We start from the raw sequence: 27,001 nt of genomic DNA, 5'->3' as shown, positions 1-27,001 counted from the left end.
ATGTGATAGAATTTTCCTCCTGGAATTAGGTGAGATTTTTCTTGACCCAAGGGAATGTTTCAGACATGATTAAGGTTGCTGATCGGTTGGCTGTGAGCTCACCCCAATGGAGATTATCCTGGGGACGCCTGGTCTGGTCAGATGAGCTCTTTCACAAGAGAATCCAACTCAGTCTTGCACTGAGTCTCCACGCCATGTGGAAATCAAGGTCATAGGACAGGCCGCATGTGGCTGTCCCTGCCAACATCCCAGCACTGGCCATCGGACCTGGAGCCCTCCAAAGTGATCCTCACTCCAGACACCATCTGACTACAGCTGCAGCAGAGGCCTCAGACAAGGATCATCCAGCTGAGGGCAGGCAACCCACAAAAGCTTGGCAGGTGATAATAGGATAATAGTTAAAAAAAAAAAAAAAAAAAAAAAGAGTCCAGCCTTCCCTAAATCAGAGCCTCGAAGTAATGGTCTCTCTCCACTGCCGGGTTTGAAAAGATGCTGTGAAATCTGTAGCTACGAGGAAATGAACTCTGCCAATGACCAGAAGGGGCTTGTGAGTGGCTCCTTCGCCAGTCCAGTCTCCAGATGGGAGCAAGACCAGACAGCACCCTGGCTTCAGCCTCGTGAGACAGGGAGCAGGGGCCCGGCTACGCTGTGTCCAGACTCAGACGTGCAGAAAGCATGCGATAATAAATGTGCTCCGATCCACGCTGCTGAGTCTGTGACAATCTGCACACAGTACGTGTCCCGGACGTAAAATCTGAGGCTTCGGGGGCACCTGGGGGGGGGGGGGGCTCGGTCGATTAAGTGTCCAACTTTGGCTCAGGTCATGATCTCACGGTTCATGAGTTTTGCTTGGGATTCTCTCTCTCCCTTTATTTCTCTGCCCCTTCTCCACTTGTGCACGTGCGCTCTCTCTCTCTCTCAGGATAAATAAATAAAAGAATCCGAGGCTTGGGCACATAGAAATTCTGGAACACTTTTACGGCACAGGAACTACATTGCCTGCCCCCCCCCCCCAGCCACACACACACAAGCGCTGAGGGGCCCACGGTATACTCCCTTCACTGAGGCCCTTACAGATACTCAGCCACATCGGTGCCACGTGTTTCCTGGAGGGCAGGAGCTGCCGATGCTGCCGGGGGCTCCTGAGTCACACAGGTGACAGGGTCTTGACAGCACTGGCCCCCCAGGCAGGATGGATGACACCCTGGGCATCAGGGAACAACAGGTCATCGGGTGGCCGTCTCCCCACAAGATCAGACCCCTCTGCTTCGTTCCCAGCACCCAGTAGGCGCTCAGATAATGATCGACAGACGAAGCCATAAGCAGAGGGGAAACAGACTCTGGATCTCACATCCCTCTTTCAGAAGCGCTTAACGCCCCCCGTCTTCACGTGAGCTCAGGGGGCCTGAGTGTGACCGGCCTGAGACGACGTACTTCACGGCACTCAGCTCTGATGGCAGTCACGGGTATGGCTCTGAGCCCAGGAGCCTGAGCCCGCAGGCAGGGCAGCGTGAGAGGCTTCTGCATCTGTTGACAAATTTCATTTTCTGCTCAAACTGCCAAGGGCATGTCTCCCAGGGAAAGATGGATCTGGCCCCAGAGCTACACTCTGGTCCCAGGGGAAGGATGAAGACAAGGACGAGAGATGTCCTGGGAGGGTGTCCACTCTCCTCCCACCCCCTCGTCACCGAGCCACCGCAGGGGGGCACCTCTGAAGGAGCTCAGGGCCTACGGACAGTGAGACGGTGCCACGTGATGGATGCCGCGCTGGACGGGAATGAGGGGTGCCAGACCGGGTGCGTGCGAGGCCCAGCGAAGGCTTCCCAGAGGAGGACAGCCCAGCCAGGGGTCAGCCGCACGGAGGGAGGGAGGGAGGGAGGGAAGTGCCAGGCGCAGGGAAGCACGTGCAGGAGGCCCTGGAGGGCAGGGCACGTGTGTGGAGCAGCCCCACACCACACACACACCAGCAGCTTTGCGGGGGGAGGCCCACGACGTAAGCCAGCAGAAGTGCTGCCTTTCGAGGTCTGTGGGGATCTCTGCGGGAGGCGTGGGGGGTTTGTACGCAGAGGTGGCCGGGACCCTGTGTGGACAGGCAGAGAAGTCCCTCTCTGGCTGCGATGGTGGTGGGCGTGGCTATGATTCCTCAACCTGCATCCCGGACAAATAGCACTGGTCTCACCATGGGGTGGGGCGACTGCAAGGATGGCCCCCGGACGGCCTCCCCAAAAGTACCGAGTCCGAACCTCCTCGGCACACGCTCCCGGTGATTCATAAGCACCTGGATGTTGGGAAAGCACCGAGCCGAGGCTGTTGCGATGACTCTGGCCAGAGACGACGCTGGTTCTCCCCAGGGTGGCGGCAGAAGGGCTGAAGCTGACCGACAGAAACACCAGCAGGTGGACCCACGGGACCTGCCAGTTAGATGGGACGGTGGTCAAGTTCTCAGCCAGGGAATCACATGCTCGAACCTGAAGACCTCGCTGGATTTAGGAACAAGGCCGACCGTGGTAGACTGATCCCAGGGGCAAGGGGGCGGGTGGGGGAGGCAGAGACCACATTTCAGGGGACTGAGAGGGGCACCATGGGAACATCCACCTGCAAGGAGCTGGGCAGTAAAGTGCGGGGGGAGGAAAGTGGTGGGGGGGGCTGCTGGGTAAGTGTCGTCAGCACGAGGGTTCCCGAGTGCGACCAGTTTATTTTTGTTTTTATTTTTTTTTAATTTTTTTTTACGTTTATTTTTGAGACAGAGAGAGACAGAGCTTGAGCGGGGGAGGGGCAGAGAGAGAGGGAGACACAGAATCTGAAACAGGCTCCAGGCTCTGAGCTGTCAGCACAGAGCCCGACGCGGGGCTCGAACTCACGATCCGTGAGATCATAACCTGAGCCGAAGTCGGACGCCCAACCGAGCCACCCAGGTGCCCCTGGGACCAGTTTACACCTGACAGCTGGTGCGGAGGAAGCTGCTCACAGGGAGGGCAGATCCAACTGCTGGTCTGCTCTCTCCGTGAGGTGGGGCCAGGCCCCCTGCAGGGCTGGAGGTCGGAGAGGCAGGCAGGAGGCCTGGAGGCCAGGGAAGGTCCCAATGGAAACAATGGAGGGGGGAGGCTGCCAGGGATTGAGAGGTGATGCAGGGGGGGCTTCCAGGGAGTCACGTTTGGAAGCAAGAGTGAGGAGCGCAGGCGGGGGTCCGAAGGTTTCTGCCAACAGGAGATGCCTTCTTTGACACGGAAGGAGAGTCGTCTTCCAGCTCAAGCGGGGGAGGCAGGTTGCTTAGTAGGAAAAAAAACACACACACTCTGCAGCCAAATCGCCAGGGTCTGGACCACCCGCCCCACCCGGAAACATGTCAGCCGCGACCCCTGGCCTCGCCTTACCTGGCGCCGATGACACATGTACTATACGGCATGCCGAGCAGGGGTCAGCATCCCTGGTGGGGCACTGACACCGTCCGGAGGCGGGCTCTCGTGTCCCCGTAGGCCTGTGCAGGGCTCTTTTTTAATAGCGCTAAGCGTCATAAGTTAGAAAACGCCACACTTGAGAACCATGAATTTTTAGCTTTTCCTGGGAATAAAATGTGATATGCAGGGTTTATCCTTCCCTGCTCGCGGGCCGAGTCCCTGCTGCCCCTTGTCAATCAAGTCCCCTTCCCAACATCCCGGTGGCCATGGAAACCACATCCGGGTGTGTACCTTTCCCCGCTCCCGTGCCCCAGGCTCTGAACCCTGCAGTATGGACCTGCTGACTTCGGTCTGGCTTGTCAGTGCTGGGCCTTGCCAGCTGTCAAACATTTTGAGCATCAGCTCTGTTTGCGGGCGTCTGAGTTTGCGCTTCTGTGTTAAAAGAGCCAGGATTCTCTTTGAACTGCCCTTTGAGACGGTGGGATGTGAGGAAAGGGCACTCTCTTTCCTGTGCCCAAAGAAGTGAGGTGAGACGTGTGTTAGGACCCGTCAAGGTTAACAGCGACCACGTATCTGAAGAAAGAGGGATCTGCTCAAAAGAGAAAACAAGACTGCGCGGGGAGCTGGTTCCCACACCCTCAGAATGGAGGTCTCTCTCTCCCAGCCCCTGCCGGAGTCACGTGGAAATCCCCCGACTCCTCCAGTTTGTCTGAGAGTCTAGTCAGTGGGTCCCTGGGCACCTCCGACCCAAGCGGCAAAGTGTCTCATGCCTACGGGGAGCCCAGCGTCAACCTCGTGATCGGGTCTGAGCAGGACCAGACCAAGCGTTATGAGGTCGGAGCTTTCGATGAGTTCATCGTCTGGGAACGGGCCCTGACCCCGGACGAGATCGCGATGTACTTCACAGCTGCCGTTGGTCAGTGGGCACAGGGGTGGGGGGTGGGCTCGGGCCAGCTCTGCCCGTCTCTGGAAGGACACAGTGGGCACGGGGGGTGGGCTCGGGCCAGCTCTGCCCGTCTCTCGGAGGACAGGGCTCCTTCCGTCCGCCTCCCTCACTAGCATTTCTCGCTCCGCGCTCTCCTGAGGGGACCGTCTGCGCCGCAGGCTGAGAGGCATCCTAATGAACCTCATAAATACAGCCGTTTCTCTAGAACACCTGTTCCCCAGGATGGGAAAACTGGCACCTTAACGGACACACACTGAGACGGATATGGTCTTGCTGATTGTTATGGGGTTTTGAGGGGTACTTGATGGATGATTATAGAAAGTTTGGGGTGGTGATTACTCTGGGTTCATTAGTGCATCTGAATACTTTTGATCAAGAATTTCACCACATGCCTCCTGCGCGCCGGCTCTGACGGGCCTCACGATGCCCGAGGACGCCCCCTTCCTGCCCACTCAGGGCGGTGCTTCAGAGCTGCTCCCTGTCCCCACCCCCTCCCCCCCCCCCCCCCCGCAGGTGGACCGACCTACAGAAGATCCTCCTCCCACCAGGATAGGCCGTGGGACGTGGGGAGACACTTCTCCCTTCTCCCCCCCGCCCCCCATCAGTGAGGCAGGCTTGAGAGGTACCCAGCACACGGCACCTATGCAGACAAACCGGAACAATGCACGCCAGACCCCAGCGAAAGCTCCAGGGCTCCAGGGCGGCTCCTCGCTCGGTCAGTTCCCTCCATCCACCCCGCTCCCCGGTTCCGCCACAATTTTTTCAGGAGACAGTGCAGTTTCTCTTCTTAAAGAAGGGCTGTGGCTTATGAGTTTCCGTACGCGATCGTCTGCCAGAAAGTCTGCCGAAAAGACAGCCAGAACACCGGGGCAAGTTCAGGGCTAGGGGGTGAATGGTCTGGGTCCCTGACCACGGCCTGCCCTTGCTCAGGTTCTGAACTTGAGTGCCTCGCTTGACACGGAATCGCAGCTCTTTTAATTTCAAGTGACAGAAAATCCATCTCCAGAAGGACTGAGGTAAGAGAGGAGGGGTAAGGAGAAGTCACTTTAGGGACGGCTGATCCAGGAGCTCCGAGGACGTTACCAAGGAGTCTTGGCTCTATTTACATTCTCCTGCATTCCCGGCAGCTGTGTTATGGGCGGGGCAACCTCGGAAGCCTGCCCGCTGCCCCTGAGTCCCAGCTTCACCTCTCAACAGCCTCAGCAGAACGGAGAATTTCTCTTCTCCGACAGCTGCTATAAAGGGGGAAGGCCTGACTTTTCTTGGCAAAGGTGGTCCGTGTGTCTCCAGGAGCCAATCACCGTGACTGGGGAGACAGAGGCGGGACAAGGTGTACAACCAGCTGACAGGCCCAGGCCGGGGTCACCAGTGACCTCCCTGAGACGGCGGCAGGGTCAGGCTTACCCAAAACACACGGAAGGGAGGGCACCCCGAGGGCGCATCAGACAGGCTGGTCTGGAGGCGGAAACAGATCCCCTGCTGGCAAAACCAGCATGCGTTCCTTTCGCCCTTTGAGATTTCCGTCTTTTGGCTTCCACTGTGAAAAGTGGGATTTGTTCTCTTTCACAGAAGCGACAGAAGGACTAGAGAGAGTGTCGGCGCAGGGGGAAAAATGTGAATCTCCTGCATTTTATTTAGAATTCAGAGAGTCGTTACTTTGAGACCAAGATGCCATTTGTGTTTCTGTGATCGAAAGCCTCACACAAATCCCACCTTTACCACGGTTTGCAGCTCTAGTAACTTGGGAAGGAGCTGCCGTGGTTTCTAGGAGCTGTCATGGCAAACCTCCGTCTGCAGAACATCTCTGGGCTCAGCAGCCTGTTGCATCGGGGGCACCTGCGGCCCTCCAGGGAGGCCCTGCCGCAGCGGCACCTTGCCCTCCAGCCCTGCAGAGGTGACGGTGGTTCTCTGCCAGATTCAGGGAAACCCTATCAGCAGAGGTCCGGGGTGGGGGGGGGGCCACACAGCCTGCACCTCTTCTGACCCCGTCCAGATGCATTAGAGTCCCAAGCGTCCCGCGGTTCCCAACGACTAAATGGGTCCCTGCTGAGTAAGGACACACAACGGCGCCCGCTACAGGAGGAGGAACTTTCCAAGCGTTTACTCATCGCCTTTTCTTTGCTGAGCACAGATCCGGAGTCACAAGACAAACCACGTGTCCGCGCGTCCGGAAGCAGAGGGAGGAGCCCGACTTCCCGGGCTTCGTCTGATCGTGCGCGGAGCACACAAGGTTCCGGGAAGCAGGACCACCGACAGGCACGGGAGGCTCAGCTGAGGGCGTGGACACGGGCCACAGTCTGACAAGTGCTACAAGGGACCGTCCTCAGCTACAGGAGCCCCGTGACTCTGGAGTCGGAGAAGCCTGGGTTTCGGTCGCTTCTCTCTCTCTGCCAGCCTCAGTCTCCCTGTGTGGGCCACGGAACAGCTCCACCGTCCGAGCCGGGCATCCTGGAGGCGGGTGGCCGCGGGGGTCTGGCTCTGCCGCCCTGCTCATGTCTGGCGGACACGCCTCAGTCCCCGGCAAGCCTTAGGCCTCCTGCTCCGCGTCCGAAAGGCCGCGGTGACACCGGGACCACACCCCTCCCCCCACCACGTCAGGGCGGAACCCAAGGCGCGGCGCCTCCCCTCCCATCCAGCGGGAGAATCTTTCCCATGATTCCCCCTGCAGGCAGCCCCTCGCAGTTCGTTGGCCAGGCTTGGGTCACATGACGGCTTAGACCAATCACCGGGCAAGTGGCGCAAGATTGGCACGACGGCTCAGCCAATCATAAAAAGCTATGGGCAGGGTCAAGGCTGCTCCTCTCTGAGGACTTCCAGGCTTCCCACAGGATGCGCTTCTGGAGCAGATGTACAGTGGAAAGAATGTTCCAGAAGTCCCCATGCCGCCCCAGGGGCAGCTCTGGGACGCACTAGGAGACCTGCCCCAGAACCACCGTGGTTCGCTCCAGCCTGCACACTGTCTCCCCTGGCCTGTGGAGACCGGGTGGGTGCCGTGGTAGCCTCAGCCGCACAATAGCGGGGTGTGGAAAATCGGGGTGTGGGCGTGGGAAATGGGGAGAGACAGACCGCAGGAGAATCGGAGTCGGGGGGAGAGGAAGGAGCTGGGGACAGGGCGGGACAGGCAGGAGTCAGGCCAAGGCCAGATGTGCACACGGACTCTCCACGAAGCCAGATGAGCGTGGATGAAGATGCCCACTTGGGCGGGGCTTCCCAGAAGGGTGACAGGGTGGCTGGCCACCCCCATGCTGGTGTGTGGACGGTGTCACCCTCCTGATGTCTGCGTCGGAGCCTGGGATCCAAACAGGAAGCGTGTCATTGTCAGTCTCGCCACCGCCGGCCCCCTTGCTGCCGCAGTAACACATCAAGGTCACCTGTCGGAGGCCGAGCACTGAGGCGTCTACTTCTCACCGGTGCCGGGTCCAGCAGGGTCAGTGGGGGTGCCCTCCACGCAGTGACACAGGGGCCCCGGCTGCGTCCGTCTCACCCCGGGGCTCCCAAGGTCGGGCCGGGACCTGCTCCTGACCTCCAGCCCCGCAGTGGCCGCTCGTCTCGGTGCAGACGGTCTGGAGCCCCTTGGCCTGGCTGACGGGACGGGGCTCACTGTCCCGCTCCTCTGTGTGACCTCTCTGGTCACTTCCCCGTCCCAGAAATGGGTGGTGACGTCACCTCTGTGCTCGGCTGGCGGTGAGGACAGACGCTGGCCCGCGATCAGCACACGAGAAATGCTGCCTGTCGTTATGCTCGACAGCAGGGACGTGGCAACAGAACAGAAGCCCGTCTGCGCGCGTTCGAAGCACCGGAGTGACGTGAGGTTGTCGTTGCCTCCTCGCGGACCAGCCTCACGGTGCGAAGCGGCGGACGGTCGCGGCTCCGCCCCGGCCTGGACCCGCAGCCTGCAGCCCAAGGTCACCAGCGGAGTCTCCTTTCCCACGCGGGGAGCAGCCGTCCTGTCCGGCGTGAGCACCGCGTGTAGGGGGGCAGAGGGGCTGGGGGGGGGGCAGTCACTGGGGAAAAGGGGCTCCCGGTCGGATCTCATCCCGACGCGTGTCTTTGGTGTGTATTACACGGCGCTGCGTGTCTCCGCCGCGCTTTCCCAGGCGGTCTCGGGCGGGGGGAGGGGCTTCGGATGCGCGGTGCCCCGGGTTCTACCCTGCCCTGCCTCGGTCGCGTCTCCTGATGAGGGGGTGGCCCAGCCGGAGAAGGGGAGGCTCCGGCTGTTCTCCCCCTGGGACACCCCTGCGCGCTTTCTGGAGGCCCGTTCTCCGTCCGGGAAGCGTGGGAGGAGTCAGGACGCAGTGCTGGGGCAGTGCTGGGGCAGGGGTGCGTGCTGCGAGCCGCCTCCACTCCCCCTGCCTCTCTGGACCAGCACGGCCTCACTGTGTGACTGGGGCATCCTGGCTGCATCCTGGCTGTTCCAGGCTGTCTTTCAGAGAAAACCCGTTGTTGAAGGAGGGAAACACAGGCCTTGTTCAATGTCAGATGACGGCCAGGGCACGGGACTCGCCCCCACGGGGACGGGTGGAAATCTCAGTGGGCGCTTTGGACAACTGAGCTGGGAGGCACAAGGGGTGCAGATGAGGAAAGAAGAAGCAGGTGGCCGAGTGACCGGGGGAGGGGTTAAATGATTCCAGGTGGCAGGAACATTGGCACAGTCGTCATGTATTCAACACCTACTGTATACCGTCAGTGCCGTCTCAGTCCTGCATCGGCTTTTCCGTACCAGGTGGGATATTGTAATTGCGTTATAAATGACAGAAGACCCAGCCTGAAGTGTCTGAAGCAAAGGCAGACTCATTCTTTGGCACGTGTGGTTGGCAAGGCCTGTGGGTACGTGAGCTTCGGCCGCAGCTCCGCTCCACGTCCACTTGATGGGAAGCCTCTCCGTTCTGAGCGGCTCATGGTCTCTCCCTTCCCAGGCCTCTTCCCTCGGCACCGCGTCCCTGAGCCAGCATTCCGTCCAAGTGTTGTTGCACCTTCCTTCCTGGACTTGCCTGGGTCACGCACTCATCCCCGAATAGGCACGGCGGCCTGAGGGACACAGCGCGCTGTTAACTCAGGCCACGTAACGGGTTGCTTCCCAGCCACGGATGGAGTCAACTTCGACTTACGTGGGCTGCAGGTAAGGGAAGGGGCGGTCACCTGGAGGGAAACTGAGGGCCTTTACCAGCAGAACGGGGCAGCTGGGCAGCGGGATAGCAGACGTCCCCTGAAGTGCGTTCAGATGTGCCACCCCAAGAGGTGCCACTGGCACGTGCGGATTATTTCAGGCTGAAGGCGTGATAGGAAGTTATGAAGAAGCGGATACAAAAGAAAACTCCCTGCTCTGCACCTGTTTGCCTAAAGTGAGGACATCGACTCAGAGAGGTGTCTTTTGTCTCCTTTCTGCTGGGAGGAACAGGAGCTAATCTCCAGGGACACACGTGGACCCTCGCCAGCCCAGGGATCGCGCCTCGGGATCTACAGAACACGGCTCACGGACTTGTCTTCATCTTCCCTAGCTCCCCTGTATGTTTCCCTTCCCACAATATGGTGCCCTGGAAACTCAGAAGTCCTTGTCCTTCTCCCAAAGCTTGTTCTTTTAGTTACGTGTTGCGTGAGCCCAGCGACTAGCCGCCCTTGGAGTTGCTCATCACTGGACGCTCTGGTGGACGTGTGAGGAAACTTCTGCTTGTGCTTCTCTCGTTTCTCTGTGGCCAGTCTGGTTCCCGAGGCCCAGCTGGTGGAGCTGGGAGGTGTAGGGGAGAAAAGATTTTGTATTCTTCCCCAACCCACCACTACTATTTATCACACCATTTTATAATTAGGAAAATTAAAGTTCTGGCGGTACAAGTGGTCTCCCCAAGGTCACACAGATGGTGATGTGGGATTGCTGAGATTGTGTCCCCAGTTGTGTGGACTCTTTTTGTTGTCCGTCAGCTTCCTGGGCCATTCTGCTGGACCTTAACTAAATTGTCTGTTATTTGTGGCCAAGGGATTATATTTCATCTTTCTGGATATCCCCGTAGGTTCCAGAACAGAGTCTTAAATAGAGTAGCGTTCAGTGATAGAATTGAAAATTTCACCCAAAAGGATCACTGGCTCGATGATTTGAAGTTTAATATTAGGTTTTAAACCCATTTTATAGCTGAATGCCTTCCTTTGCCATTTTGTAATAATGTCCCTTTTATTTTCAAGGGTTGCTGAGGCAGTGGATTTCAAAGACCCTGCGATGCCTGTAAGTGGTTACCGTCTTTCCCTGGAGGCATCACCACCCACTCTCCCAGGACTTGTTAGGCTGTTACCTCACCACCAGCCACGCCATGTGGAGATGGGTGACTTTCCCTTCTCTGATTTGGTTTTGCATTTAGGACAGTTGTTTTTCCTCGTGATCACAAGGAGAGCTTTTGGTGGCGGGGGGTGGGGGAGGAGGGGTGCGGTGCGCAGTGGGCCGAACGGGGAAGCGCTCCTTCCTTTTCTCCGTCTGTAGCAGAAAAGCCCCTCCAGTGGCAGCGAGGGCTGATCTCTGGGTGTTAACGTTGAGTAAAGAGCATCTGAGGCCATGTTGAAGATTTCACATGGTGGCCCTGCAACGAGGAATGTGTGAATGAATAGAAAAGATGTGGTTTGGGGGCGGGAGAATATGTTTTCTTGGGGGAATGGGGATAAATTGGCCAATTCTCAGTGACCTTGTGTGACGGTCCGAGGCGAGTGAAGCAATGCCCTCTACCTGAGAAGCACTTTTGGGAACGTAGACTAGGCTGTTAAGGTTGGCCCTGTTGCATCAAAACTTCAGTTCCCTTCTACGGCAGATTTCTCTTTCAATGGGTGAAAATGCCCAAGTAATTGATAACGCAGGTGTGAGCTGTGTGCTCGCTTTTTAAAAAGTTTCTTTTTAGCTGACTTAGTAACCTTCTCCCAAAAGTTGTGTTTGTTTCCTATCTGCAGTCACTGCAGCTACAGTTCAGGGTGTTCCTGAAACGCCTGTTAGCTTTGAGGTTGTGATCTTACCGAGACAGTTACCGAGGAGAAGGCAAGTATGCATGATAAAGAGACGAGAAGTAGGGGCGCCTGGGTGGCGCAGTCGGTTAAGCGTCCGACTTCAGCCAGGTCACGATCTCGCGGTCCGTGAGTTCGAGCCCCGCGTCAGGCTCTGGGCTGATGGCTCAGAGCCTGGAGCCTGTTTCCGATTCTGTGTCTCCCTCTCTCTCTGCCCCTCCCCCGTTCATGCTCTGTCTCTCTCTGTCCCAAAAGTGAATAAATGTTGAAAAAAATAAATAAATAGAAGAGAAGTTAAAGAAGTTTTACAAGGAGCTTCAATGCAGTTCCATCCACATGTTCATTCTGTTCCATCCCACCCCTTCCACTCACTTCACCCATTCCATTCACTCCGTTCCATGCACTCCGTTCCATCCCTCTGATGATTGTTAATGTCTTGCCACATCCAGACACCAAATCTATGCAAGTGCCCCTTTTGTCTCTATAGTAGTCACCCTTCCGTCCCCATCTCTGAGAAGACCACAGCCACTGGTCGAGTCATAGATGGTTGACTGCACTCAGGACGATGAGGACTGTCACTCTCACTGCCATCTCCCGTTCCAGCCTCCCTGGGTCCATACTTGAGGACCTTTCCTCCCCACGACACTCACTGGAGCATAATTCCCTGGAGATTCATCCAAATTTTTGCATACGTCACCAATTCATTCCTTTCCATCATTGCACAGTGTTCCACGGCCCGGGTGTAGTTTGTTCGGCCATTCACCCGTTGAAGGACAGCAGGGCTGTCTCAGGTTTTGGGGCTATTATGAATAGAGCTGCTGGAAACATTCACGTGCAGTTTCCTGTAGGAACATTTCTTCTCTCTGGGAGAAACGCCCAAGAGCGCAGTCGTGGGATAGTGTGGTTGTAGGTTTAGTTTTATATGAAACTGCCAAACTGGTTTCCACGGCAGCTGTACCATGACACGTTCCCGCCAGCAACGTGTGACTGACCTGATTCCCCACCTTCTAAGTATTTGCTGTTCTCACTCGCAACTTTCCATTTTAGCCGTTCCGATAGATGTGTCGTTTTTGTTTGCATTTTCCTGATGGTTAGTGATGTGGAGCATCTTTTCATGGGTTTATTTGCCATTCATACGTCCTCTTTGGTGAGACGTCTGTTCCTGTGGTTTGTGCACTCTCTAATAGGATTGTTTGTATTTTCACTGGTTAACTCTGAGAGTTGTTAACATATTCTGGACATTATTTCGTTGTCAGATGTACAGTTTGCCAGTGTTTCCTTCCAGCCTGTAGCTTGTCTCTCCGTCCTCTTCACATGGGCTCATGCAGAGCTGAGGTTTTCCGTTTGGGTGAGGTTCCCTCCTAGACAGCCCACTTCTAACCTGTTGACTTGACCTCCAAACTTTCCCGGTCTCCACCCACCTTTCTCCATCTCCATGGGTCCCTTCTAAAGCTGTGTGCTGTGGGCTACTCCTCCCATAGTCCCGGTGGCCCTCCCTTCTCCACCCTGGAGGTGTTGGTAGAACCTCCCAGAGAAGGCCTCCTACAGACCCTCCCTGCAGGCAGACGCAGCCCATCTCACGCTCTCCGCCAGGCATCGGACGAGGCGGCTGATGGCTTCCGAAACAGACATGTCAGAATTTGCCATTTGTAGTCAGTTGCCAGTGGACTTTAGAACCTAGGTGTCATGTTTTTGCCTCGTTTAAAGTTTCTTTTTTATTATGCTGAGTTTTATTTTGAGAGATGGCAGGAGATTGTCATATTAACATTAGAGGAACGTACTCTGTTCTCGTTTTGGCCAGTTATATGCGTTCTTCTACGTTAGTCTCGTTTTTCTTTTCTTTAGTGGCGGTGATCGGCATAGTGAATTTAGGCATTTACAAGCCATTGCTTGCTGGAGTTTCTTTGTTAGCTTCTTAATTCTCATCGTCTGGGAGCAGGAAACCTCATAACAGGAATAGTGAGGCTTTCCCGTAGGCTAAGATCTAGATCAGCCACTGGGACCAGCGTCCTCTGCAGACCGCGCAAGCGGCCTGCACGCACCCCGGCCAGTAGCTGCCGGCTGTCACATTTCAGACAGGATGTTAGCAGAGGAGAGCGTGGAGTAAGGTGGAGTCTCCCGTTTCTGGTGCAGGAGATCTGGAGGCGAGACAGCAGTTATTAGAGAGATTTTTTTTTTTTTTTTAACCAACGGAAAATTTCTTCTGTCTTTCCTCACAGCGTGGGAGATTCCAGACTTCAGCATCAGAAATGTATTTGAACGCACCAGTCTCGGTAGCGTATTTGTCACAAATGGGGCTAAACCGACCAGCACGGCCAACTTATATCTGGGTAATGAGCCAAGAGTCTGCTCTTCCCGCTGAAAGTGGGATTTAACTTGGCATTTCATCAGAAAGAGGAGAAGATGCATGTGTTTTCACATCTTCTCATTTCCGACCGTCTGAGCATCAGTCAGCACCCCAAGTTATCAAGTCAGAATGCAGTGGAACTGTTCTGTGAGCTGTGGAGCCACATTCCTGGTTCGGGTATGTCACCGCCAGGCCGTGCTTCTGTCACTGTCCCTGGAGCACCACTGGAGGCGGGGTCCGTAGGGAGGACCGCAGACTGGCTCTGCAGATCCGAAATGCCCCCGGGCGACACACCCGCCAAGCAGGCTCGGGGAGGTCTCGGCTGGCTCGTGCAGGAGTCTGCTGTGCTGCCCTCCCGCGTTTCAGGATGTCTTCGGTGTCGCCAAGAACACACGTCCTGCGGAGAGAGGATTTTCCTGGTGGGCAAGTGTGACTTGAGGCCAAGTGCTGTCTCCTCCTGGCAGGTTCCTTGGAGCCCTGAGCAGACGGATCTCCCGTGGACCCGCCGGAACACGGAGCTGAGAGCCTGCTCCGTGTCAGTGAGGCCACTGTGGCTTTCAGGGCATTTGACATCGAGCATGTGTTTTCGGGGACCCAGAAGAAGAGCCTTCAGGGCTCTTTGAGGAAGGACTTGCAGGAGAAGAATGTGAGTGTGAAGGGGGAGGATAAACACAGACCACCCAGTGCGGTCCCTGGTCTAGTGGCAGAAACGGGGGTGCAGTTCGCTGAGAAGTGGCTGTCGCACAAGCAGCACGGAGAGCCCTGAGTGCCACCTCCTGCAGACACACGGACACTGGGTCCCCTCCTCCCCTGAGCACCACCTCCTGCAGACACACGGGGACCTGGGTCCCCTCCTCCCTTTATCGGGCTGTCCGGCAGCTGCTTGCAGATGTGCGTTTCTCCTGAAAATCAGCTAAGCCTGCAGGATTCTCAGCTTTAAAACAGAAACAAAAACCCCTCAATGGATCTGCCGGCACTGGGCCTGCATTTCCACGGCCGGAGCTGCCGGCAGGCACCGCTCCATTTGCACACCGCCCTGCCCGCTTCATTGTCTGTCACCTTCCCGGCCTGTTGGCCCCTGAATTGAACCCTGCTTCCCGGCAGGAATTACCCTCCATTTCCAGTCTGTCCCGCTCGCTAGCCCTGCCTGTGGCCGCATGCTTCCGCGGAGCTCTGCTCACGGCTGGCCTCGTCCCTCCTCACCAGGGCACCCACTCTGTTCCGGTTCTTTTCCGCACTCAACGCAGACGCATCCTGCCAAGGCCACCGGTGCCCGGGAGTCCCTGTATCCATCTCCCCGTGCGCACCTGGGCCGCCCCGCAGACCTGACACCGTCACCGGCCACCCCTCCCTCTGTGCACCCCCTTCACACATGGCTTTGCAACATGCGCCCAGTCTTCCCATCCAGCTCTCCCTCCTCGGCCTGTGTGTCCCACACAGACTCTCCTCTGGTCCCCGGCCTTCGAGACGGCCCACACATTGAGGGACCCGAAATCCACGTGTGTGCGGCATTCCTGTCTTCTAGCTGCACGTGCGTACGTCCCGGCATTCCCTTGACGTGCGCAGCAGGCCGCTCGTGTGCAGCAAAGTCAGCGAGCCAGGAGCAAGCTCTGTTCCCTCATTCCGGAACTCCCTAGGCGTTTCCGACTTAGTAAACGGAACCCCGGTCCACCGACTTACTCGTCCCTTTGTATTCTGTCTCCTTCACTCCCCTTGTATCTGACCCGTCACTAACCTGTTCATTTCTTGCCCAGAATCCCCTGGATTGCCTGGAATCCATCTGCTTTTCCCATCTCCACAGCCTCCACCCCAAGGGAACACAGCATCGTGTCTTGCCTGGTGCCTGCACAGCCCCCTGACTGGTCTAGTGGCTTCCACAGATGTTCCCTCACCCCCTCTGCACTCCTGGGGCAGACTGAATGAGCTTTTAAAGAAACACATCTTGTCCTTTGCCCCTTCTGCTGGGGACCTGCACTGCTCCCCTCACACCTGAGTAAGTAAGGCCCAAGGCCCAGCCTGCCCATCTCAGCCTCGCCTGTACCTCCTTCCTTGTCCATCCCTGCTCCAGCCCCAGGGCCTTTGCACATGCTGTTACCTCTGCCTGGAACACCCTCCCTGCTCCCCTTCCTGGCCACTCCCAGAGGTCCCCCATCTCAGCTCTGCTGTCATTCCCCAAGGGACCTTCCCTGTCCTTTCTGGACCAGGTGGGCATGACCGTGTGGTCTCCTTTTCCTTGGTGACACTTACACACCTCATGGCGTCCTTCACTTCCTATTTGTCTTTTCCACTAGACTGTCAGCTCATGTGTTTTTGTTTGTCACGAGATGCACAGCAGTGACCGTAGGAATTCATTAAATACATATAGGATGAATGAGTGAGGTACAAATAATAACCTCGTAGCTGGAAATCAGAGGCTAGAAAGGGTGAATGCGAGAGCGAGGCTGTGGGGGCCGCAGGACAGGTCTCTGAGACCCCAGGTCTCTGCCGCCCCCGTCCTCACACACACCCATCCCTTCCCTGTTCTCTCCGGAGGAGGATTCCGGCGTCTGTCTGCATCCGCCTGCGGGGTCTCTGTTCTCATGGCTGTTCGTGCCTCAAGAAGCAAACGTGGCATGTTCCTGAGTCATAATACGACACACACACGTCCGTTAGTCACCCAGGAGGCTCAGTTCATCAAGAGATTTGGAGGCAGGTACACTGCAAAGTCAGTCACTTAAATTGTGGGACTATTATTCTCTTTTGAGAAAAAACTGTATACAAAATTGATGATTCACAGTAAAAGCCTGGGAGTGTATGCTCCTTTGTTGAGACACAAACTGCTCAGTTGTTAAGGGTGTAGGTGATTCTCTGAGACGGTACTGACGACACGGGTAAAGCTTTTATTCTCACGGTTCATTGCTGTTAGCGTCACTGGAGAAGGCAGGGTCGCTGCATGGAGAGTCACCATGTCACGGTCACCGTGGATTGTGTCGTGTCACTGAAGCGCCCTCCGCCTCAGTCTCGTGTGGCCGGTGTGGCCCGGTTGCTGGCCCGCTCGGGTCAGGCACGTGGAGCCGCGTGTGCTCACAAGTACCCTGCGTCTCCCGGCGGCAACATCAGGTGCTTTGACTTGGTTCTTCTGTGATTTTTTTCCAGTTGTTGAAGCACGTGTGGACGACTCACCAGGCCCTTGTTGGCGCATCGGCAGACTGGAAACCCTGCTCGCCCTTTCCACGTGGACCAGTGTCCTCACGCCGGGGCCTGGCCAGGGGCTCGCTCCCCATGTCTGAGGGCGCCGAGTCCCCGCTGCGGCCCGCTGGCTCAGGGCCCAGCTGGGGTCCGACGGAGGGGGCGGCAGAGTGGGGCTGCAGTGCAGGAGTGCTTCCTGGTGGCGATGGTGAGGCAGCCTCCTGAGGACGCTGGTGATGGGGCAGCGTCTCCCCTCCACTCTCCTCTCGTGTCTTCATCGCTAAGGATGTTTGAACACGAGTGACCCTGACTGACCCTGGCTGCTTGACGCAGAAGAGGAAACAGCTCGGGTGACCTGGAAGGGCAGTGGGGGCAGGGCTGACCGAATGCCATCAGAACGTCCCCTCCCAGCTCTGGTGGCAGCTTCACTGCAGCCGGATAGAGGGTGCACAGCCGGCTGGGTCCCTGGTGGCAGGAGTCCCCTCCAGGGGGCTGGTGCCCTTGGTGAAAATCAGGGCGCAATGAGCCAGGAGGTGGGTCTGGAGATGCGGGTGCAAGTTCTCCTGAGCTCTGGGCCAGGCGGGTGGGCGGGGCGTGGGCACAGGGCGGAGGGGCCGGGGGGGCAGGTGACATACTTGTGAACCCCTTCAGCGGGGCGCTAGTAGGTCAACGTGAGGCAGAGGGATGGACAGAAATGTGAGTCAGCGGGTGAGGGGCATGGAGGTCACCGGTTAGGACCCTCCTGGGCAGCTGCGCGGGGCAGAAGCCAGGCCCCTTAAAGCCTACTTTCCACTCTGAGTGGAACTGATCGCCGTTAGCGGAAAATAAAATGGAAACGTTTGGCTTGTTATTCGTGACAGCCCTGGAGCCAGGCTCTAAATTAGATCAGCCTCTCGCAGTGTTTTAAACCTGTGCCGGCTCTCACAGAATAGAAAATATTATCTCCTCGGGAGGTGCCGCTGCGGGCCCCTCGGGGCCGTGTCTCTGGTTGAGGAGCTGGGTATCCGCAAATGTTCCATCCGAGGACGTGTTAGGGAAGTCCGCTTTGCAGTTTGTGTTATTAAAACAATATTTTTCCCAGCGGAAGACCGTTTGAGAGAGACACAGAGAGAGAGAGAGACAGAGATTACTTATATCGATCATAAACTCTTTTGGTCAGACCTAGGCTATAAAGCAGTTTAATAAATTACCAAGGAAGGTTTTTTTCTGGCTGTGGAAAATGTGTGTCTCCTGAGAAATGCTGTTGGAAACAAGCGGTTAGGATGGTTAGTGCTCACCCTGTACTGTTACAGAGGATGTGGCCGCAAAGCCCGCTGCCCCGGCCCTGCAGCCGATGACTCAGGAGTGGGAGTGGGGAGGACACAGCGTGGAAAGGTCAGAGGTCACTTTGGAAGCCGCATGTGATGCTCAGCGAATGACGTGTTAGAACGTCTGCATTGGAGAAAGTCAACCCAGGGTGTCTGGGATAGATGATTTGTAATCTGGGCAAGAGGCACCTGGAGAGAACATTCCAGAAGGAGGACCGGAAGCGACAGCTGGGATGCTTTTGATGCAGATGGAGGGTGGAATGTGACACAAGACCTCGGGGGGCCCCAGGATGGGCCCCAGGCGGAACGGCCGTGGTCCTGCATCCATGCCAAGGCCTCACCTGAGGTGTTTGTTCCACAGTAAAACAAGTCACAGATCTCAGGAAGCAAGCAGTGCGGGCAGCATCCGCCATGGCCGAGGAGGTGGGAGAGGAGGGCCAGGGCACGTCAGCCACCCCCCGACTCCAGGTGGGCAGTCCGCAGGGGGCGGGATCTGAGCCCAGGAGAGAGGACTCTGGACTGAGGCTGGGTCGCCCACAGCTGTCAGAAGAGCTGGATGAAATCAGGAGGGCTGGTTCCGTGACACACTAACGTAAGGAAATGGCTCTGCTGTCCCCTGGTGTGGTGACAGTCTGCAGGCCCAGCTGCGCCCACCTGGAGCCCCCGTGGCACATGGGGAGAGCTTCGGCCTCGGCCCCAGAAAAGGATCACGTGGGTCTGAGCCGACTGGTGGCCCAAGGCATGCTTGGGACCAAAGGGTCGTGGAAGGTGTCTTGGTCCCTCGGGCGACTGCCACAGGACATGGCCGGTGGGGTGAGCATGAGCAGTAGATGTGTCCTCCATAAGTCCGGAGGCTGGGAGTGCGAGATCGGGGCCGGAGAGACAGCGCCCGCATGTGGAAGGGGCCTGGGAGAGCCACGGACTGACGTGGGTGGAGAGCATGAGGTCTGACACCCCATCAGCCCCAGCCCGCTGGACCCGTGTAGCCTCGGCATCCAAGTGAAGAGTGGGCTTCCGTTCTGGGCACTGATTTGACATGTGACCCCAGTGGATCCCCCCTTTCCAGCCCCCCTCGCAGCCACCTCTCCTCCCACCTCCCAGAGCACGGGGCCTCCAGCCTCCAGCCAGGACCCCCAGGTGGAGTCCCCACAGCGGCGAGGGGACGGCTCCTGTGAGAACATCCCGTGGGGCAGGGGCGGCGGGAGCTCTGCTGAACTTCACTCGTGCTCCTGGGCCCTGCTGCTCAGCCTCAGCAGAGAGGGGCTGTGAGGCCCTGCCTGAGCACCAGGCCAGCATGACTCTGCGGGCCGTGCTCAGGCCTGGGTGCTCGGCACAGGGGGAATGGGGAGTGGGCGTCCCCATCGCTGTCCTTGCGGCCAGACCTGCCCATGTGCTCTCCTGGGGCAGCCGCCTTTCTCCCGGGCGGTATCTGGACAGGGGTCCTGTGGGCCGACAGCCTGATACGTGGTGTTAAGTTCTGTGAGGGCCTGATGTTTTACTTCTGGTTCCCTTCCCTCTTAGTCTCCCCTGGCAGCAGCGGCATTTGAGGGTACGAGGGTGAGAAGTATGTGATTTTGTGCTTGTTCAGAACCAACAGCCAGCCCGATGGGAACTCACTTTGCTCGCCACCGGACCCAAGGAGGGCAGTCCAGGGCTGGTGTGGACGCCGAGGTGCCCTGAGCATCTGCCACGGCGTGTGGCCTGGGCATCCCATGCTCCTCTGTGCTACAAGAGGGCTGCTCCACCTCTCCCATCACAGCTGTGTTCCTGGCAAGACAACAGTGAGGCCGAGTCCACCCCTTAAAGGAACCTGCCACCTAGGATTCCCGCTCTTCTGCCCCCATCGGGTTGGTGGGAACCATGCAGGTGCCTGAGAGATACGCCCCGCTGGGCACACGCACCTCCCAGGGGGTTCTGTTGCCTGGAGGGAAGGGGCACCTCCCAGTGGGTTCTGTCGTCTGTCATCTGGGCATGCGCACCTCCCAGGGGGTTCTGTCGCCTGGAGGGAAGGGGCACGCGCATTGCTCAGGCACTATCAGGGCCTGCGGGAGTTGAGAGTGGCTCTGCGGGGCCTCCCTGTGTCGGCCGAGAGGTGGCTTCTGAGCCGAGGCTTGCAGGGTGCAGCAAGGGGCCCCGCCTGGTGGAGACGCAGTCAGCCTCCGCTCCGCGCCTTAGCCTAGTTCTGGTGTCTGCGTCAGTAACCCGTCGAGAGGGAGATTTCGGGGAAGCGTCGCCAGACCCTCCAACCCTTGACACCACGGGTAAGGGCCACCAGGGGACGGGTTCCTGAACCCCAAGGAAACTCTGAGACACGGACAGACGGAGGGAGGTGCGGGTGCTGAGGGGCCGAGCGATCTGCACACGTTAGTGTCTGTCCTAGAAGACTGTGTCTGCTGTGGTTGATCGCGGCCTGCACGGCCGGACACAGCCTGGAGAGCGACTGTCTTAGCCACTGGTGTTTCAACTGCCAGTACGGGTTCTGGGCGTTTGAGTTCTTTCCCTGCCTCTGGACTTAGTGATCAGGTATTTGAGCAGAACCCCAGATCTTTCCAGAGGAACGAGCAGACTGTAGGCTCGCCAGCACGGAGAGGGCAGGACGGCCATTGCAGATATGCTCCTCGTGGTTTGGGGCTTGGGGTGGCTTCATCGCTGTGGACACTCGCACTGTGGTTACTTTTCTGATCTGGCAGAAGGACGCTCTGGCTGGGACAAGTGGCGTGGGCAGTTTTAGGCAACAGTTTCTGTTGACAGACATGCTTATGGGTACCTGCGTGTCTGTGTCTTGTTGACGTCCTGTTTGGGGAAGACAGCCTTCACCCGGCTCACGCCTTAACGCCTCACGTCGCCCTCACGTGGACGCGCTCCACCGTTAGCAGACGCCTCTCGCCTGTTTCATAATTTCTGCGTGTTTCCCACAGGTGCCCATTGGCTGGAGCAGAGTGGAGAATGACTGAAGACCAGCTCACGTGGACTGGGTCCTGTGAAGCTCGGACAGGCCGGCTAGTTTCGCAAGAGAAGTGAGGGAGGTGAGGGACAAGAGGAGGAGGGCCCGGCCCCACCGGCCCCACCGGCCCACCTGATCCCTCCCCGGGCCCGGGCCTGTTTCAGACATTCACACTCTCGCTTTCTCGGTGGAGACCCCGGAAACCCGCATATGTCTGCCCCTCTAAACCAGGTCGCAGACAGCCGGAGGACTTGTGGCCGAGTGCTCACGGTCCGTGCGCTTCCCGAGGCTCCCTGCCCGCCCCGATCGCCACCCTCCCCGGGCCCGTCATCGCAGCTCGGCTCAGGCGTCTCTGGCGGATGAGCAATCGGGTGGTGGTGTGTTGGCGCCCAGCTCGGGAGGGAACCGGGCGGTCGACGGAACACGCTGAGGCTCTGCAGGGCAAGTAGCTGAACTCTGTGAAGCCGAGAGCTTCGATTTGGGTTAGAATTCCCAGAAAAGAACACCTCAGACATACAGAGGTGTCGGGCCCTGAGGCGATTTCCTCCCTGAGTACCTCCCCTGGGGGGTCACTGACCAGCTCTGCAGGGTCCTTCGATGGGACCCCCAGGTGCGTGTGCACGCGTGCACGCACACACACACTCACGGGCACGGCAAGCACACAGGTATCAGTGGATTCATTGACCTGAAATGGAGGCCTTCGCAGGTCTCGCCCCCCCGCCGGCCTCCATGGTCAGGGGCACCCATCTCAGAGCCTGTCGCGGGCCGGGGCCACAAGACAGTGACCTGTCAGCTCAGTCCGGCCTGCAATGCTCCATGTGGGCCGCACAGGGTTGGAGAGGACGCCAGACGACACGTCGACGCTCCACGTTGAGTCTGTCTTGAACAAGCCAGCAACCCAGACTCTGTCCTTACTGACAGCACTTGGCTGGAGCCAAGCAGCTCGAGTGCCCGGCACGGCGCAGGAGGGACCCCCGCACTGGCCCCGAGGGGGGCTCTCTGCACGTGCGGCGGGGCTGGCTTCTTGCAGGCCCAACACCCCCATCTGTCTTCACGTCGGCTTCCCCGGAATGAATTTCCTCAGGGCTGGAGAACTGCATCTTTCATTCTGCTCGGGTGAGAACCAGCTGGGGGCCTAAACACAGAGCCTGCGGGTGGCGGGGCCCTCTTGACCTTCAGTTACTAATTAAGCCAGTGCCAGAGGCTGACCCGGGGCACGGGGACATGGCGCCGCAGGAGCACCCCTCTCACAGAGGCTTCTTCCCGCGGTGTCCGCCCTGCTCTGGCTCCGACCCGCTGACAACCTGAGGCGGGGGGATGAGTGCCAAGGGAGCACCTGATCCTGAGCTGGCAGGGGTGTGGGGGGTGCAAACACCCCTGTCCCCTGGAAGTCTGTGACAGTATCGGGGACAGTTCCGAAGAGTAAGCTTATCATATACGTTAGCCTCATACATCAAGCATCCTATCTTATGACGCGTGACCATGTCCCTTTCATCCTAACAGCTCATGAGGAAGACACTCACGGCCTGTTTCCATAGGGAGACCCTGGAGGCTCCGACAGGGTCAGGCACTTCCTTGAGGACACACAGCGGGTCTGGGGCGGCCCTGGGAACAGAGCCAGGCATCCCGTGGCCCCAGAGCCCAAGATTTGCCTGCTGGCTATCTCCTCACCCTCGTTCTCCCGCCTCTGAACACACACACTCAGCCAGGTGCTGGGCTCCTGCCACATGCCTCAGAGACCGCAGAGAGTGGGGGACCCTCTTCTCGGACAGACCCTCTGTCACTGCCCCAGGGGGGCGGCCCCTGCCGGACGGAGGGGGACGTGGGAAGAAACGGCGGGGGAGCCTCCAGCGTGGAGTTCGGGGAAAGGTCCTCCGTGCCTCCCCCGTGTTCCTGCCGATGGGTGCTGGGGCCAGTTCTGCTATTCTGTCAAGGCCGCAGAGAATAGCCTCACACCTGACCTACTGTGCACACGTGAGAGCCTCCCTGTAGGAGAAAGTCCTAGAACATCCTTCGGCACTTGGTGAGTCCTGGAGAAATACTCATTACGTAGGTGAGTTTATCTATCCGGCTGTGATCAGCAGGGTCACACGTGCGGTCACTCATAGATGCGCCTGGTGGGTTCTCCTTGCCCTTCCCCATCCGCCTACTCATTTGTCACACCGTCACATCACCGTGACATCACCATTACCACGACCTCTACCACTGCATCACCACCATGACCATCGGCACCACTGTCGCCGCCACCATAAGCGCCATCATCACGATAACCATCGTGGCCATCACCACCACCCTCACCACCATCCCGTCGTCACCACCATCACCATCATCGTCATCATTGTCACAGTGAACACCTATTGGACACTTCTGTTTACACGGAGCTGGGCTACATCCTTTGCACACATTCACGTACCTCAACTTCCCCCCACTCACTTGTTGAGTGAGCTCAGTTACTCAGCAACTCTCAGGAGGGATCTCACTCATCTTGGATGCTGTACATCCAATGGTCATTCTCCTCCTGCATTATCCTCCCAGTAGCACGCATTGAATGCTTACTGTTTACCAGGAAGGATAAGCTACTCACGTAGTTCTCACAGGAGGGCCGTTGTCATTCCCGTTTTATACGTGAGGCAGCTGAGCCCCCAGGGAGGTAAACTCACCTTCCCAACACCACCCAGCCACGGAGAGCAGAGCCTGCATTTGGACCAGGGAGTCTGGCCCCACGGTAGGGGTCATTAGGACCACCCCGCTCCCGGACACACAGGCCACTACCCTGTGACCTGGCCCCTCCTCCGTACAGAGACCGTCTCTCAAGTATCTGGAGACCCAGCAAGCGGGAGAGCCGTGGGGCAAACGCGTGGGCGTCGGATCCCAGATGGAAGAATGTCGCACCGAGATGTGGTTGAGCTGGGAAAACGTGTCCAGGAAGCAGACACTCTGACCGGGCACAAGGCTGGCGGTTCCTCGGACGACTGTGTGAGGCTTCCGCTGCAGACGTCTTAGCATCTTGCCGGGAGCCTCTGCTGCTCACTTCCCTTCGCTGCAGGGGAGCAGACAGAGAGGCTCGGGTGCTCAGGTGCCCGACGGACAGAGCCCCGGGGACGCGCCATGTCCCCTGTCGCCAGAGTAGGTGGTTTCCAGAAATAGACTTGGATTCCTACGGTTTCACCTCCAAATTCTCGTGTGTGTGCATGTGTGCGTGTGCGTGTGCGTGTGCGTGGAGGACGCTGTGTTTCCGTGTGTGCCCTCCAAAACAAACTCCCAGGACAACTGGGCTGGGAAGTGCTGTGTCTCTCCCTCCCTGTTTGAGATTCATAAACACATTAGCTCATAAAATCTCTAAGCAACCCAGTGTCCTCTAGAAGAGGAGAAGAGAGAGGTTCCCCGTGGTCAGGCCAGAGCTCCCCAGGGTGCTATTGAACTTGGGGCTCTTTATACAGAATGACTAAGAGCTCTGGGAAACGCTGATCCAGAGCAAGTTTTTAAATCTTCGTTATTAGTGCGAGAGTTTCTTCCAATTCCCAGTCCCCGAGCAGACTCTGACATGGCATTGAAAAATACCAGGCAGGTTTGTCTCTGTCGTAATACGATCTCGAGTGGCAGAAACACAACTCAAAGCAGCTCTCGCAAACACTAGAATTCACTGCCTCGTATAACAGAAACGTCCAGGGTGGCGGCTTCAGACGTGGCTCGATCAGGGGCTCCTGCGACAGTACCGCGGTTTTGTCTTCCCTTTCTGTCTCACAAATCTGATTCCCTTTTCGTGCCGTGGGTCTCCATGTGGGATCCGAGTCTCACGAATACCTGCATCTTCTAGAAAGCTCAGCGCTCTTCATTCTCAGTCATTTAGGTGAAAAATCAAGAGTGTCGTGCTCCGCCCAGGGCTCCGTGTCCGCCGCCGGGTGAGTCTCCGGCAGGGGAATCTGATGATGCGGTTAGCTGGGCTTGGGTCACAGAGCCATCCCAGCTCAGGGGAGGAGCCAGCCCCCACCGCCCAGAACGACGGAGGCGATGGCGCTCCAGGGAAAATGCAGGCTCCGTTACTAGAAGGGCGTGGGTTGCGTGCGGATCCAGCAACGCCAGCGAATGCCCGTCATCCTTCTCGTCCCGGATCACCCGTGTGGCCCTGCCTGCCTCCCCGGGCCTCCTCGGGCTGGACCCCGTCTTCCGTGTCTGCAGGCCACACCCGGCCCGTTCCCCCCGCTGTCCTCCCAGTGTGTGTGTGACACCTGCTCTGTGAGACCAGCTCTCGGGACCTGCATCTCCACTGGCACCTGCTCTGTGACGCCAGCTCCTGGCACACACGCCCGTGGCTCCCAGGAGTCCCGTTGGCGCTTACTGGGCAGGAGAATGAATGACCGAACGGAACTGGACACGAGTCAAGGCAGTTTTCTGCTCAGTGAGCGGTGGTGGAGGGAGTGAACGAGGCCGCCCGCGGGGACATCCACTGCGGAGGAGGTGGCCTGACCCCGGCCACTGGTCAGGGCCCCCAGGACTGTCCCCAGATGTGGGGGTGCCCTCTCCTGGGGAGCCCCAGGCTCTTGGCCATCCTGATGCTCCGGAAAGAATTGAAATAGCAGAGGAGCTGGTTTCTCTCCGGAATTCCTGGAGTCACATCTCATAACTCTGGTGGTTGAGGGTCTGTTTTCAGGCAGCGTCTGCCAGACGCCGGCCAGAAACTGTGTGAGGAGTCCACAAGGCAGGCTCCCGCGGTGGAGTTCTAGAAACTTCTAGAACTCCTCCTCCTCCCAAGCCTTCCTCCTGGCTTTCTGTGGGTCATGGCAGGGAGTTGGGTAGTTGCGAGTGACCCAGCCGAACTGTCCGTGGAAACCCTCGGGTTATTTTCGGCACCTGATAGTAACTTCCAGACACCGAGGTGGTGGGGGGTTCCGTGTTGTCCTACAGCCTCCGACCTCTGACCGGGTTGTGCGAAGCCAGGTCGAGCAGCTGGGGGCCTGCCTGGTCATCGTCACGCCCTGTACTGGGAGGGCCTCAGAGTGGCCCCGGTCGAGGGCGTGTGCACATTGGGACCACCTCGGATCGCCTTGCTTAGACCTGACCGGGTTCCATCTGTGCGGGCGGTTGACGTGCCGGACCCAGGGCAGGATCTTTACTCCCTGCTCAGCTTGGCCCCGGCACCCTCCCGTCCGCGAACTGGCCCCAGGACTCTGTCTGACCGAGCGAGCGTGCAGCCCGCCGGCCTTCTGGTTCCTGCACCGGGACGTGCGTGGGTGGGGGCGGCGGCGTCCCCATATGCTCTCGAGCCCCCGCGCAGGGTGCCCTTCCAGGGCCGCCTCCCCCTTGAGTGCGTCATAGATAAATAGGCGTCCCAGCTGGAATGAGGCTTCCGGAACAAGAGGGGACGCGTGGGCAAGCGCACCCTGCGGCCGGCGGGCTGGGCGCACGGGGGACCCTCGCCCGGGGGCCAGGCTGGGGGCAGGGAAGGGGCCTGAGGTGTGAGAACGCAGAGGGCCTTCTCAGGGCGCCCGTCCCGCTGGCCTGAAATTTTGTCGTGGACGGTCATTGCCATGCTCCAGAATTTAAAATAAAGTATTTGAAATGCCCGCAACTCTTATGATTCCCAAGCACCCACATAATTAAAGTTGCTTTAGCTACACTGCATCTTTTCTGATCTGAAAGCAAAAGCAGTAAATATGTCAGCCGCAAATCGATAAGACAATTATTCTGTAATGAATCCCAAACACCGTGAATTAAACTGACAAGTGGCTACGGGCCTCCTGGGCCTTCTCAGCCTCCGCACGCCGGCGAGGGCAGCACCGGGGGGCAGGAAGGGCCTCCCGGGTCAGGGAGCACGTCTGTCTCTCTTCCCTGGCGGGAGGAGGCAGTGCCATACTGCAAGGCTGGCCTGTCCCCGCCCCCCCCCCCCCCCCCCCCCCCCGGTGTCCTGGCCTGTCC

General features: G+C 58.1%; 2 long non-coding RNA genes across 6 annotated transcripts; both read left to right on the top strand.

Moving 5' to 3' along the window:
- The first annotated feature begins 5,925 nt into the window (after positions 1-5,925).
- Positions 5,926-17,402, top strand: LOC123587896. 5 transcript variants are annotated; one of them, XR_006707592.1, is made up of 9 exons: positions 5,926-8,300; positions 9,261-9,463; positions 9,737-9,849; positions 10,519-10,558; positions 13,539-13,843; positions 14,131-14,312; positions 15,468-15,659; positions 16,199-16,358; positions 16,802-17,402. It is a non-coding gene; the product is annotated as an uncharacterized LOC123587896 (long non-coding RNA). The 5 variants fall into 5 exon arrangements; XR_006707589.1 differs by having other exon boundaries at positions 5,928-8,300; positions 9,743-9,849; XR_006707591.1 differs by having other exon boundaries at positions 5,929-8,300; positions 9,743-9,849; positions 16,266-16,358.
- Positions 17,403-23,904: 6,502 nt separating this feature from the next.
- Positions 23,905-26,702, top strand: LOC123587982. Its single transcript, XR_006707640.1, has 2 exons — positions 23,905-24,211; positions 24,936-26,702. It is a non-coding gene; the product is annotated as an uncharacterized LOC123587982 (long non-coding RNA).
- Positions 26,703-27,001: the final 299 nt, after the last annotated feature.

The sequence above is a fragment of the Leopardus geoffroyi genome, chromosome D3 (assembly GCF_018350155.1).
Source record: "Leopardus geoffroyi isolate Oge1 chromosome D3, O.geoffroyi_Oge1_pat1.0, whole genome shotgun sequence".
Lineage (NCBI taxonomy): Eukaryota > Metazoa > Chordata > Mammalia > Carnivora > Felidae > Leopardus > Leopardus geoffroyi.
Note: the sequence above shows the minus strand (reverse complement) of the source record. Positions and strands in the feature narration are given on the sequence as shown.